The sequence below is a fragment of the Anguilla rostrata genome, chromosome 15 (assembly GCF_018555375.3).
Source record: "Anguilla rostrata isolate EN2019 chromosome 15, ASM1855537v3, whole genome shotgun sequence".
Taxonomy (NCBI): Eukaryota; Metazoa; Chordata; class Actinopteri; order Anguilliformes; family Anguillidae; genus Anguilla; species Anguilla rostrata.
Genome location: NC_057947.1, coordinates 8,241,338 through 8,254,127, shown reverse-complemented (window position 1 = coordinate 8,254,127; position 12,790 = coordinate 8,241,338). Strand labels below are relative to the sequence as shown.

At 47.7% G+C, this 12,790-nt stretch overlaps 1 protein-coding gene across 1 annotated transcript in view; it reads right to left on the bottom strand.

The window, feature by feature from the left end:
* LOC135241268 (plakophilin-4-like) overlaps nucleotides 1–10,812 on the bottom strand; it is an 87,706-nt gene extending 76,894 nt beyond the window's left edge. The window contains exon 1 of the mRNA XM_064311501.1: nucleotides 10,624–10,812. The gene's annotated coding sequence lies outside the window, so the exon portion shown is untranslated. The remainder of the gene's footprint in view (nucleotides 1–10,623) is intronic.
* Nucleotides 10,813–12,790: the final 1,978 nt, after the last annotated feature.

Genomic DNA, 12,790 nt, shown 5'->3' with positions numbered 1-12,790 from the left:
CCCTGAGGACATACTGCCCCACAAATTAGAGAGTGACACAGTGTACATCACCGCGTTTCTCCTCAGGGTATTTCTGGAGAATCGCTCCATTTCACACACACTCACACGCGCTGCAAAAAGACAAAAACAGTCCTTGACCTAAAAAGTGGACGCCTTGTACAGCGGCACTTTACTGCATTGCACCGCGACCCTGTTCAAACTTTTCCAGGTGCTACAATAGCTAGCTCAATGCTAAAATAGAATATCATGTTTTAATCATTTATATTTGGCTTAAAACAAACTGCTCCATACAGGCAGACCATTTAAGAACACAGAGAACTTCATAAATACCCACCCTCGTGTGAGTCTTACAGAAACAAAATATTTTCTTTGTATAAACAACTCCGAGGAGGTAAGGTGCAGCTGTTTGACAGGAATCAAACAGAGGATCTTTGGCCATATAAGTGCTTGGAATAACACACCCCGGGGAACGATATGAGCCCTTTTCCTGCCAACAACACACACTTAAAACACGGAGCGGGGAAACCGAGAACTTTAACAAATCGGCCGCTTGCCATCACATACAGACCGTCAGCACCGCAGCGACGACGGAGTTACAGTAAGCTACAGTCTGGCGTTCTCCTGGCTCCGTCAAAGCTGTATCTGGTTTTACCGCCGGGGGAGATGCGCGGAGATAAGGAGAGGATTCCTGGCGAAGGCGAAATTCACCGAGGCGTGGCCGCGGCTGTCAGTCTCGTCCCCGGTGCGGCGGTGAGCGGACGCCTCCAGGTTCCGGCGTTTTCCACAGACACGCGCTCGCCGGCCTCACGTTACCCCCCGTCCGGAGGCGGGTTTTTCGGAGCCTCGCTGATTTACGTGGGCCACGTCCGCGCGCGGAAGGCCGCTTTCTCAAGCAAAGCCGCTAACAGCTACAGCGGCGCAGAGCGCGCCCTGGTGAAATACGTGTGCTTGTTTACTCTGCAGAGGCACACTTCACAGCATTGCTACGCTTCCCCTACCCCCTTAAATTACAACAAACCAGGTCTGGAATGGAGCTATTCCAGTCACCAGCCCCGTATATGGGGAAATATCAGCGTCCTGCCTACCAAGCAATGTAGGGCACTGGCACTTATCAGAGGGGGATAAGCCGTATCAAACCTCCAGGTCTTTAAAGCCGGGCCAGTTTCACATAAAAACATAGGTGCTTTTCGGGATTCCTTTGTACCCGTATCTGCGCCTGCAATTAGCTTAGCGGCTCGCAGCAACCGGCAGGCGTGTTTCCACCGCAAGCAACAAGCTGTAATTACAGGCCTCGCGAGCAGTTTTCCCTTCTGAGCATGTGCGGGGGAGAAACAGAGCTTCGAGCGAGCCTCCAAGAGCACGAGAAGCTAGGCTAGCACGAGCGCGAGCTGCGTGTCTTAGAACCGAACTGAAGAGGGAAGGATTCACGTTCAGACTGCTCCAGGAGGATTACGTATAAAGAGGTTAGGCTGAAAGGTTGATTTCATCAGGCCGTGTTAAGTTTCCCCTGGTGCTGTTCAGTCTGAGGCCTTCCGTTTATATTAAGACCTCAAAAGCAACTATTTCTTAAGACCCTAAAAAGAGGACTTCAGAAGCGATAAATAATAAGAGCCTCTTGAGGAGCCAGTCGTACACAGGAAACCAATTACATTATGATGAACTAATTAAGGCACTCAGACACACAAAGATTTGTATTATCAGTGTTAATTTAACACAAACATACTGATCAGTTTAGTGCTGCGCAGGAGGGAAAATGAGAGAGAAATGTCTTAAAAACTGTTTGGTCAGCAGTTTGTTTTTATATAGCGAAAAGATTCCACCATTTGGCGGGGAAAGGCTTGTATGTGAACCTGGAGCAAAGCACAACAGTTTCCATGTATCGTGCCATGTCATAGCATGTCCAGCCTCCTGAGGCGCTCTCGTCCAATCAGAGCGCAGGAATCCCTTCACCTTCGGTTTTATCGCCTCACGTGAGACGCAAGGCCAGGCTCCCTTGCGATAAACCCACCCTACCCATAACACTCTCGCACGGTTTCAAAAACCACAACACCACGACTTTCCCACATCTCCTATGGAAGTTCCGCAGTAGACGACAGCTTAGCAGGTGATGAGAACGCCTCCTCTTATCCGGGTAGCCGCAGTTTTGGTAAATGGACTGCATTTATATAGCGCTTTTATCCAAAGCGCTTTACAATTGATGCCTCTCATTCGCCAGAGCAGTTAGGGGTTAGGGGTTAGGTGTCTTGCTCAAGGACACTTCGACATGCCCAGGGCGGGGTTTAAACCAGCAACCCTCCGACTGCCAGACAATCGGTCTTACCTCCTGAGCTATGTCGCCCCAACAGTTTAAACGCACTTCCTCCCAGGGCCTAACAGGACAGGTGGCGTGAACTCGGCCCTCCATTTTGTGGCTCCCCAAAAAGCGCTCGGCATGACTGCACTGAGGGGGGCTTGTTTCGCTGGACAGAAATCCATTGTGTGGCTTAATCTCCCAAAGAGCTGACGCGCCTTTGTGCTCAATGTTATCTCCCGCTGGCCAGGATCTGACCGGCGCGGGCTTTCAGACAGGCATCTACCCGTCCACTGAAATCAGCAGTGAATTACCTAACCCAAAAGTGCCCCTCCCCGCTCCCCCGCCCCTCCGCCCTGTAACCATGGCAGCCCATTTAAATAAATAAAGGGCTAACCTATTTTCCGAGGCGTGAACGTGCCTGTCCTTAAATCCGCGCTTCAGCATTAATCGCGGTCAGCGCTTAATAGTCGTCCGTCTTGAAACAGCGTTCGGCTTCTGCGGGACGTCGCGCCATTGCGCAACGCTAATTTGAACTGTCTAAACACTGCAAGACGTATGCTTAGGCAGCAATGTGCTGCAATACTTTCCAGCTCCCTACGAAACACTGTGTGTGTGTGTGTGTGTGTGTGTGTGCGTGTGTGTGCGTGTGTGTGCGGTGTGTGTGGGTGTGTGTGTGCGTGGTGTGGTGTGTGTGTGTGTGCGTGTGTGTGTGTGTGTGTGCGGTGTGTGTGTGCGGTGTGGTGTGTGTGTGTGTGCGTGTGTGTGGTGTGTGTGGTGTGTGTGGGTGTGTGTGTGTGCGTGTGTGTGCGTGTGTGGTGGTGTGGTGTGCGTGTGTGTGTGTGCGGTGTGTGTGCGTGTGTGTGCGTGTGTGTGCGTGTGTGTGTGTGTGTGTGTGTGGTGTGTGTGCGTGTGTGTGCGTGTGTGTGTGCGTGTGTGTGTGGTGTGTGTGGGTGTGTGTGCGTGTGTGTGGTGTGTGTGGTGGTGTGTGTGTGGTGTGTGCGTGGGTGTGGTGGTGTGTGTGGTGTGTGTGTGTGTGGTGTGTGTGGGTGTGGTGTGTGTGTGTGGTGTGTGTGTGTGTGTGTGTGGTGTGTGTGCGTGTGTGTGGTGTGGTGTGTGTGTGTGTGTGTGTGTGGTGTGTGGGGCGGTGTGTGCGGTGTGTGTGTGTGTGTGTGTGTGTGTGCGCTGTGGTGGGGTGTGTGTGTGTGTGTGTGGTGTGTGTGTGTGTGTGTGTGTGCGGGCGTGTGTGTGTGCGGGTGTGTGTGTGTGTGTGTGCGTGTGTGTGTGTTTCTTTACTCCGGATGGCCTATTTGGCATACCGCGAACCATCCCAGCACTGAAATGGGGAAAGTTAATGCTGTACTCCAGGAACTCCAGCACTCAGCAACTTGCGGCCGTCCTCAGCCCAAGCCGCCCGAACGTGTGGCTGCAGAGCGGAGCGTGATGGAGAGAGATCTGGCGCCGCAGACGACTCGAGGCTTTTCTGAGGCGCGGGCTGCGACCGCGTCGCTAACCGCAGCGGAGGCTCCGCAGCTACAACCAGCGCCGCTCCTTTCCCGCGCGTCGCAAACAAAATGCCTGCACAAAGAGTCCTTTGTGCGGTTTACCTGAAATGTTTGGCGTGCTGCGAACACAGAATACCTTAATTCCAGTGCTCGGGCCTTCATTTTAAGCACAGAGGAGAGAAATGGAGTTCTAACGGCACCCCGGGGGATAATTGAAGGCAATAATCGTGAAAAGGCTTATTACCCAACCCTAGTTCAGACTGCAAGAACAAAATACCTCCCAAGCTGTAAAGATAAGTACACAAGCTATCGTACACACACCTACTCTCACAAATATCAAGCCATGGAGGGTTTTTTTGGTAGAGGGTTTTTATCTTTTTTTTATGTTTTTGTACTTCGGCTAGTGTGGGTATCCACACTTTACTGCTTTATTCTTGGCAAAATGCAATATGCAGGAAGGGAAAAAAATAAAATAAAAACTACACTTTGCAATCGAATACCAAGTTTTGTTCTGCATAATGAACGGCCCTTTTCTGCAGTGATTTCAATACAGGGCGCCGCCCCTCGCCGAGAGCCGGCTACGATCATCCATAATCAGTAAACGGCGCCGTGAGGTGCCAGGGGAACTGACGGACCGCCGCGATAGAGGCCGTTAACGCAGGCTCGCGGTGTACAGGACGCATACGCCAACTGAACAGGGGATCGTTCCGTGCATCATTTACAGCTCCGTTTACGTCGAGAGACCGTCTTCCTGTTTGACTTTTAAATTCACTCCGCACTGCGGGTTTGCCGCACGGTGCGGTGATCTCTGGTACGGCTTCATGCGAGAGACTCCAGAAGCCCCCCCCCGGACCAACGGCAAAGGGCCCAACCGCCGGAATCTGGCCACAACTCCCTCGTGGGGTCCCATTACGACTTCAATGGCCGCCTCTAATCTTACGGATAAGGGGCTGCCTTCTCGGTTATCGCAGAGTTCAGCCGCTGCAGTTGGCCGCCGCCTCTGTTGGCTCGGTGTTACCCGCTCTCACCGGACAGCCCGTAAATCATTACGGGTTAAATCAAAGTGACGGAGGCACAACAGTCAACCTGGCTGCAGCACGGTATCCCAACATTTACCGCAAATGCACCTCCACTTTCTGTGAGGAACACAGACTGGTCTACATTTAATATTATTTTTCTTTTCTTTTTTAAGTAAAAAAATTAATTAATTTGGCACCCACCGCAAGTCTGCATGAATCCAATTCTCCCACCAAATTTTGAATGTTAAAATTAGCAACTTCAGCCGCGTTCAGGCAAAGGACGTAGACAACCGCCATTATCCTCCAAAACGTGGTGTCGCCAGCTGCTTCTTTTCACACCGCAGAACAAAGCTAATCTCACGCAGAGCGGTGTCGGAGGAAAACCGTTCATAGACAGCTTTGACATACAGTCCACGGGCGCCCGATCGACCAGCGGGGCTCGCTAGACAGTGGTGAACGAGGACCGAAACCCTCAAATACCCCGGGCGACACAATCGCCGACTGCGTGTTCGCCCTTTGGTGCTACCGCCCACGGTCGCCACTGGCGCGGTCCAGATTCGATCCGAGGTGGTGAGGCTCATCTGTGCACCACAGTGTGGTGCCTTAACCGAAAGAGCCCCCCAGCAGCACCCCCCCCCCCACCCCACTCCAACTCCACACTTATCTACATTTTACAGTACACTGCCAACAGCAGAGAAGAACGGCTTTAGCTGAACAGATTCATAATGGCTTCCCCTTCCTCACAGCGCAATATGCACTTCTGAAATTACATTAAAACATATTGCTATTTAAATCCTGGCATTTTAAAGTGCAGGAAGACCTAATGAATACGATTCGGGTCTGAACATAAGGTCACCCTCGTCTCTTTTGTGCAACCACCAGCGTGGACTTTGAATAAACAAAACCCGCAAATGGCTTCGAAGAACTCCTGAACGGCTCAACTGATGCCACATCCTGTTCATTGTAACCGGAGGGTAGAATATAGACTGTAAAAAAAAAAATATATGGACAATCCCATTGACTTTCCCTAAGCTGGCGAAAAGCATTTACGAGCCACGGAAGTGGCAGCTATTGTGCTGCCATGTTGTATAAACTGGAGGCAGAGACAGCGCGGCAGGGAAAAAAGGGGGGGGGGGGGCGCCCTTATATGGTCATGAAGTCCGGACCAGGTCCAGGTCGTCCGCTAAGGGCGAGAGACACCCCCAACACCGTGGTGTGGAAACTAATAAACACTGTAACAGAAGCATGGCAAAGGAGGCCACAGCTACAAAAAGGCACAACTCCCCATTAGACAAGCAATGCTTTCCTCATCTTCTGCTGGAATATTTAATCGCACACAAGACCAAAGAAGTAATTGCCGTACAGAATTCTTTTGTAATGAATGCACTAGGCTAATTGCTGTCACTCACAAATAAATTTTTTTTTTTGTTAAAACATAACAAGCCATGGACAACAACGTCTTTGATTACAGATGCATTTTCATAAGGCATCGCTGCAGGACCGCAGAGCTTCGTCTCGCACTCGGATGGCGGCCGTTTGCGCTCTGTACCGCGCGGTGCCACGCGCGAGCCTTCGCCGTCGGCGAGGAGGCCCGCTCCACAAAGAGGCGTCTGTGCCGGGGGGGAACTCCACCGCGGCCCGCGGCGGTGCCTCGCGGCGAATCCGCGCGCTCCGATAAGAGGCCGGTCGTTGCGGGCAGCCCGGCTGCGGGTAATGACTTTCACGAGGCTCGTCCGCGGAGACGCCGCCCTCCGCACGCGCGCGAGAGAGAGGCTCTGCGGAAGAGCGTTTCATTTTACGCATCCTTTATTTCACCATGGAAACCCGCCGAGACCTGACCGGGAGGCAGCGACTGACCGGCCAAATCCACTCTGGTGCACAGTGAAGCAAACCCAAAGGCCTTTCAAATTCAAATGCTCCCTCACTTCTAAAGACAGGGGTCATACCGAAATGTAAAAACCTGTCTATATATGTGTACGTGACATGTAACCAACATGTGCTATGGCCTCAATTTCAATAGTTCCATATGCATTCAAATGCATTGAAAACTACACTGAAAAACGTGTAAGGGGATGCAAGACGGGAGAGCAAAAGGTCAAACTCAGCATCACGCCACTTCAGAGGTGAACTCCCAAGATCTTACCATCACTCTCAGCAAAACAGAAGGGTATGAAAAGGTGTCTATAAAAGGTACAAACCCTTGTCACTGGGGTGACACTCTACAGGTACATGAAATCGTACCCCTAGCCAGCAATACATAATTTATCTGTACCTCTATTGCTTGTAAAAGCTACTTATTAGTACCCAAATGGAGCATTATTGTACCTTTCAGGGTACATTTCCCTAAAAAACTAAATGTACCTCCACTGTAAGAGTGGCCTGGGAGGGAACCCATGCATAGACGAACCAAAAAAAAACAAAAAAATCAGCAGCGGTGACAATACAGCTTCATTCTGACCTAACAAACTTCACAGCACTGTATACCAGACCATGCACGTGCAAAAACGCAGTACCCTTATTCTGTCAAAGATAAATTAGATGGTTATCCAGACCTCCGTATGTGACTGATCAAAGCATGGAAACAGCAGCTTAATCTTCAAAGTGCATTATATACCCTTCAACAGCGTCAGTTTAAAAACATTTAAAATTTCAGTTAGGCTTGATTATGTATCGAGCAAAACGGTGAATCTCAGCATAGGCTGTGACTCTCAGAACGCAGCCAACACCAGCACCATTGACATTCAGCGCAGAGGCGGCCATCACTGCCTCTTCTTTGTGAAAAATAAACGAGCCCGTCGTCAAGACGGAGTGGTGGAACTTTACCAAACGACCGCCCGGAAATGATAATTAATTACGGGCCAGGCCCGAGAAGGCCCTGCTGGTAAAAGAGATCTTCACTGGTGAATCCGGGTATCTGCAGGGTAGCGCTACGCTGCAGAGGAGCCCTCGGTCTGAGCAGAGGAAAGTTCGCGGTGCCAGTTATTCCTGCTGTAACAGGGAGGTTATGCAAAGCAAATGCAAAACGGCATCAAACGCAAATAGGTCGAAAGATTTAAGCGGGCGACGTTCTGGTTTTGAAAAACAAAGGGTGCGATGAACATTATATATCTTTCCGGAAACCCAAGATTCAAAAACGGCTTCTGCTTCAGATGATAAAAGAGGTTAAAGAAGCACATTTTTTTTTAGCAAATTACAGCAAAAACTAACAATGGGTACTTTCACCCAGGATGATTCCGCACTTCAAATTTAAACGGTAAGCTCTCCAAAATTATTAAATTCAGTTTCATTTCGTTTTCACTTTCATCTTCAAGGACGGCTAGGTTGGCGCCTGCCGTTGCAGGATATCTGGGAGACGTGAGGGAAATGAAAAGCGCTGAGCGTTATTTGCGGAGTGCGTTCCCATCGGCACGGTCCCCTCCCTTCCAAAAAATGATTTTACTGGATCGGAGCCGGCGACTCGACACCGAAGGAAAACAAAAGCCAAACCCAAACGACGCGAGCGAAAGGGAAATGAACATTAATGAGAAGGTTTCGGATATCTTTCACAACTATTCATACAACCAACTGCCATGGTGAAATATAATGTCGGATATATAGGCGTGTAGGTATAGATGTGGGTTGACAGAACAGGCTTCAGAGATTTTGCATGCTCTGCTTGTGGTCATGGGGGTGAGGCCACCCAGTGAACATCCAGGCCCAAGGCCAGAGCCACTATTGGCCTTACCACCACTGGCTTCATCAGTGGAATAAAGCAACCCACCTCCAGTGCCATAGGGTGCAGCAATCTGAAGGCATGTGTGTGCATTGCACACCTACAGCCTGCCACAGATTTTTTTTTTTTTTAAATAATAATGATCAATAATGATCATTTTACATCACGTCAATCTGATTCTGTTGTGTGGATTGTGCTGTGTGGAACAGACTGAAGCACTGCGGAGTGGTAAATTCCCAGCAAGGGACAGAACTTGGTCCAGTAATAACTCCTGCCAGATCAGTACAGAGGAACGATTCTCGGCTCGCCCTTTGGCCAGAGTTGCCTTTTCGAAATGGTCAAATAGATTTATATGGCTTTTCACTGAAGGCTGTACTCGAACAACACGTCTAATATATTATGTCGTTCAGACAAGCCATAGAGACCATAGAGAATTTGACATTTATTTTCCAGCATGAGGACGTGACCTATGCAGGATAAACTGAAAAAGCAATAACATCTCAACATCGAAGGGGAATTAGATAGATAGGCAGTTTACTTTATTAATCCCGGGAGGGAAATTCAATCGTCAAAGAATTCACAAGATTATTAAAATTATTTTATCCTCATTTCGGTTTAGCATATTAAACAAAGGTTGGTACTCAGTAAACTAAACATGCTGTCTTAACCAGTTACACATATACAAGCATATAGTAATTTAAACTATCTAAATGTTTCAAGGTGAAGTATAAAGGTTAAAACCAGTTAGGATGACAAGCTGAAGGAAATCGGACCTGAGGTAATACTGACGGCCCTAAATACTGAGCGGAGGCAACCGAGGACTGCAGACACCCGTGTGATATTCTGTCCATTTTAGTGCTGCGTTGGAGGTAATCGGGGCAAAGGAGTGCAGAGAGATTTTCCAAAACTCCTCAAAGGTAAATGACGCGACTGTTTGGGAGTGTCGGTACAGACTCGCTAGGCGGCTAAAACCCCCCTTTTCATGTGGAGTGGCTGGGGTCCCGCTGCGCGAAGCAGCAGAGCCGTTTCCGATGTAAATCGACACGCCTAGCACTCAACAGGCGTCTACCCCAATCTGCCCAAACATGCGCTGTTTTCGTACCTCCGCCTCGGTTTTCAGAACTACCTCGAAACTGCACAGATTATGTCGAGCAAAATACGGCTGCTGCAGGCCTGAAATGCTTTAAATCGCACAATAATATTGGCGTTCTTATTATTCACAGAACGGAACTTATTTTACAAACTTTTGAAGCAAATGCATTCCAGGCACCGATCTCGAATTCTCCCTGCAAACAGAGATCAGAGCTGAATACTTGAAAGCGGAGTCTACGATTAGGTTCCGTCGTATTTCCCAGTCTTGCATAAACTATAGTCTCTGGATTCGATCGTATAGAGGATGTATAATGCATAGACAGAAGTTACACTACTAGTTTTTGGGTTGTTGCTTATTTGACAAATACCGAAAGGATGCACGTTTTATATATATCCATAGTATACAGAGGTCGTAAGGAATTGCGAGGGGGAAGTTGCATGCGATTGTAAGGAAATGATTAAAGCCGACCATGCGGACACAGTCGAGGTTCGGGTATTGGTTTCCCTGCCCCAACAGGATGTAACATTCTTGAGATTCCTAAACATAGCACACCTGTCTTTATTAATTTACTTCGATATCGTTGCCAATTGCTGTCGGCAACGCTAAAATGTAACCGAGCACAGTACGCGAGCGCGTGCCCTCAAAGCGAATCGAGCGTATTTTAATAAAAGTTACAACTCGGAGCGATGCAGGCAAGCTGCAAGAATTAAATGTCACGTTACAGTGAAGGTCTTTCAAAGGTGTGCAGTAGGTCGTTGTCACAGGAGAAAGATGACTCGTATTAGGATTCCGACTCAGGCGTATAACGCCAATTTATACGCTTCGTTTCTTTAAATGTTCACAATGCAGGCAACTGGAAACTACCTGGGAAATAATTGTCTAAGCAAGTAGCTACAAGACCTCGTACTAGGCGCGCGTCAACTAAACAAGCCAGCAAGGTAGATGCTAGAGTAGTTAATTGTAGGTTATTTACAGAATCGTTTTCCATTCAAACGAGCCCTTACCGTAAGGAGGATTTTTATCGTAGTCGATGTGTTTTGACGATGCACTCCATCGGAAGATATAGATTTTCCATTCAGCAAGTAGTTCTCATGGAAACCCTGACCTTGTCCCACAAGTACATCAAGCTAACTCGTCTCCATGGTGGAGGCGAGGTCGCTTCTTTCCTCTGTGCTTCCACTCAGGAGTATGAGGCTGCATGACGTCACCTTACCGATCTTTGCAGCTCCGCACTCCATTGGGCATTGGCAAGGAGAATGGGGCTGTCATTGGAGAGGCTTATTGTTAAATTAGCCAATGAGAAATACAATATATGTTTCCTTGGTTACAGTTCTTGTCAACCAACCCGATCTGTGCGAAAAAATGGAAAACCATACCATAATACTATAATTAAATAGCATTCCATTAGTACACTATTGTGGTATCTGTTATCTCTGATATCACCATTGCTGTTATTGCACACTCCAGCGAGCTGGATCCATATGCACGGACGGTGTAAAAATTACAAGATCTGTAAACTGAAATAAGAAAAGAGGAGAAAGCGTTGTGGACTTAAATCATAATTTGTGTGAACCTCTTCGCCGATTTATTGTGAAGTGAATGGGAAACTAACCTCTTTGGCCTACAAGTAGCGTCCTTTGATTAAACAGTTACAGAACTCGTTGAATTTATCATAATTACGTAATTGTCAATGAAAAAAGAAATTCAAATGACCCACTTGCGGACACAATTAATTCTTTTGAAACGGAAATGCATGGGAATGGGGGTGGGGGGGGGGGGCACGAGCGGCCATCTAGTATGACAGGTATAGTCTACTCGTATGAGGTAAGGGGGTGGTCAAACCAACCTAATTTTTAAAAAACTGTCAACGATTTTAAAAAAATAATTAAAAAAAGCTGCGCAGCTGTGAACGTCTTATTTGACGTCGTAAATTAATAGAGGTCGGAACTATCCTACACTGTGTAGTACGCTGTGCTGATGGACACTATAATGGCTATAATGCGAAGAAAGCCCCCGCAGCATGATTGTTGATGGTGTAGATGGAGTAAAACGGCTGTAATCTCCAGCGGTTCAGAATAGGAATGACGTGTGTATCCATTTTCATTCCACTCAGACAGTATACATTAGGCTATTTCATCCAATGCGCTGGCTTATCTTAACTGACTGCGTAAATGGAATCATTAATTCAGTGCTACTGTATGTGAAGAAACTGCAAGGCCATACCATTATTGTGTGGAATTCAGTGTGTTATCACAACAATGAAAAGTTTTTTTAAAAAAACGTATGAATGTATATATAGTGCAATGCACATTTATTTGGACTGACACAATTTAGTTGTTTTGGCAGCACAATGGATTTGAAATTAAACAATGAAGGTTCCCTCTAAAGGGACAAGTGCCCCCAAACCATGCCAGGAAAATGCCCCCCACAGCATAAAAGTGCCACGAGACCCCCTCACTGTAGGGGTCAAGCAGTCAGGCCTGTACCATTCTCTTGGTGTACGCCACACATGCCCTCGCCCACTTGAGAATATGTTGAAGGTTCTGTCCGTATCACTTTTTTCCACATCTCTGTAGACCAGTGCCTATGGGTTTTGCACCACTGAACTCTCAAATGTGCATTCATCTTTGTAATGAGGGGTTTATGAACTGCAGTCCTACTATAATATTCTTCTCCATGTAGTTGTCGACGGACTGTTCTTGCTGACACAGTCTGATCACGTCCTGCATAGACAATCTCAGTCACCTGAGGAAGAGTTGCTCTTCTGTTTTTCCTTACACATCACACTTATGCACGCGCATCACGATCATCGAACGTGAGCTTTTGACCACAATTTTCGACCTTATTTACGGATGTCTTTCCCATAGATCTAAATTCAGATGTCACTTTAGTCACTGTTCCTATTGGAACACCAGCCAGTCAAGCAGTCTCTATGACTGAAGCTCCTGTCATCCGTGCCCCAATAATGAATCCTTTCAAAGTCACTTAGATTTTTTCCTCTTGCCATCTCGATCCAAAATCAAGGTCAACTGGCCCTGCTCTGCATTTTAATACATGCCACAGATCATGATCAGATGTTAATTGCTTAATTGTATCATGCAGTATACCTGTATGGAAGCATCTGCATTTGTTATGTTTCTCCACTCATTTATTCAGCTCTTTCCTGTAATT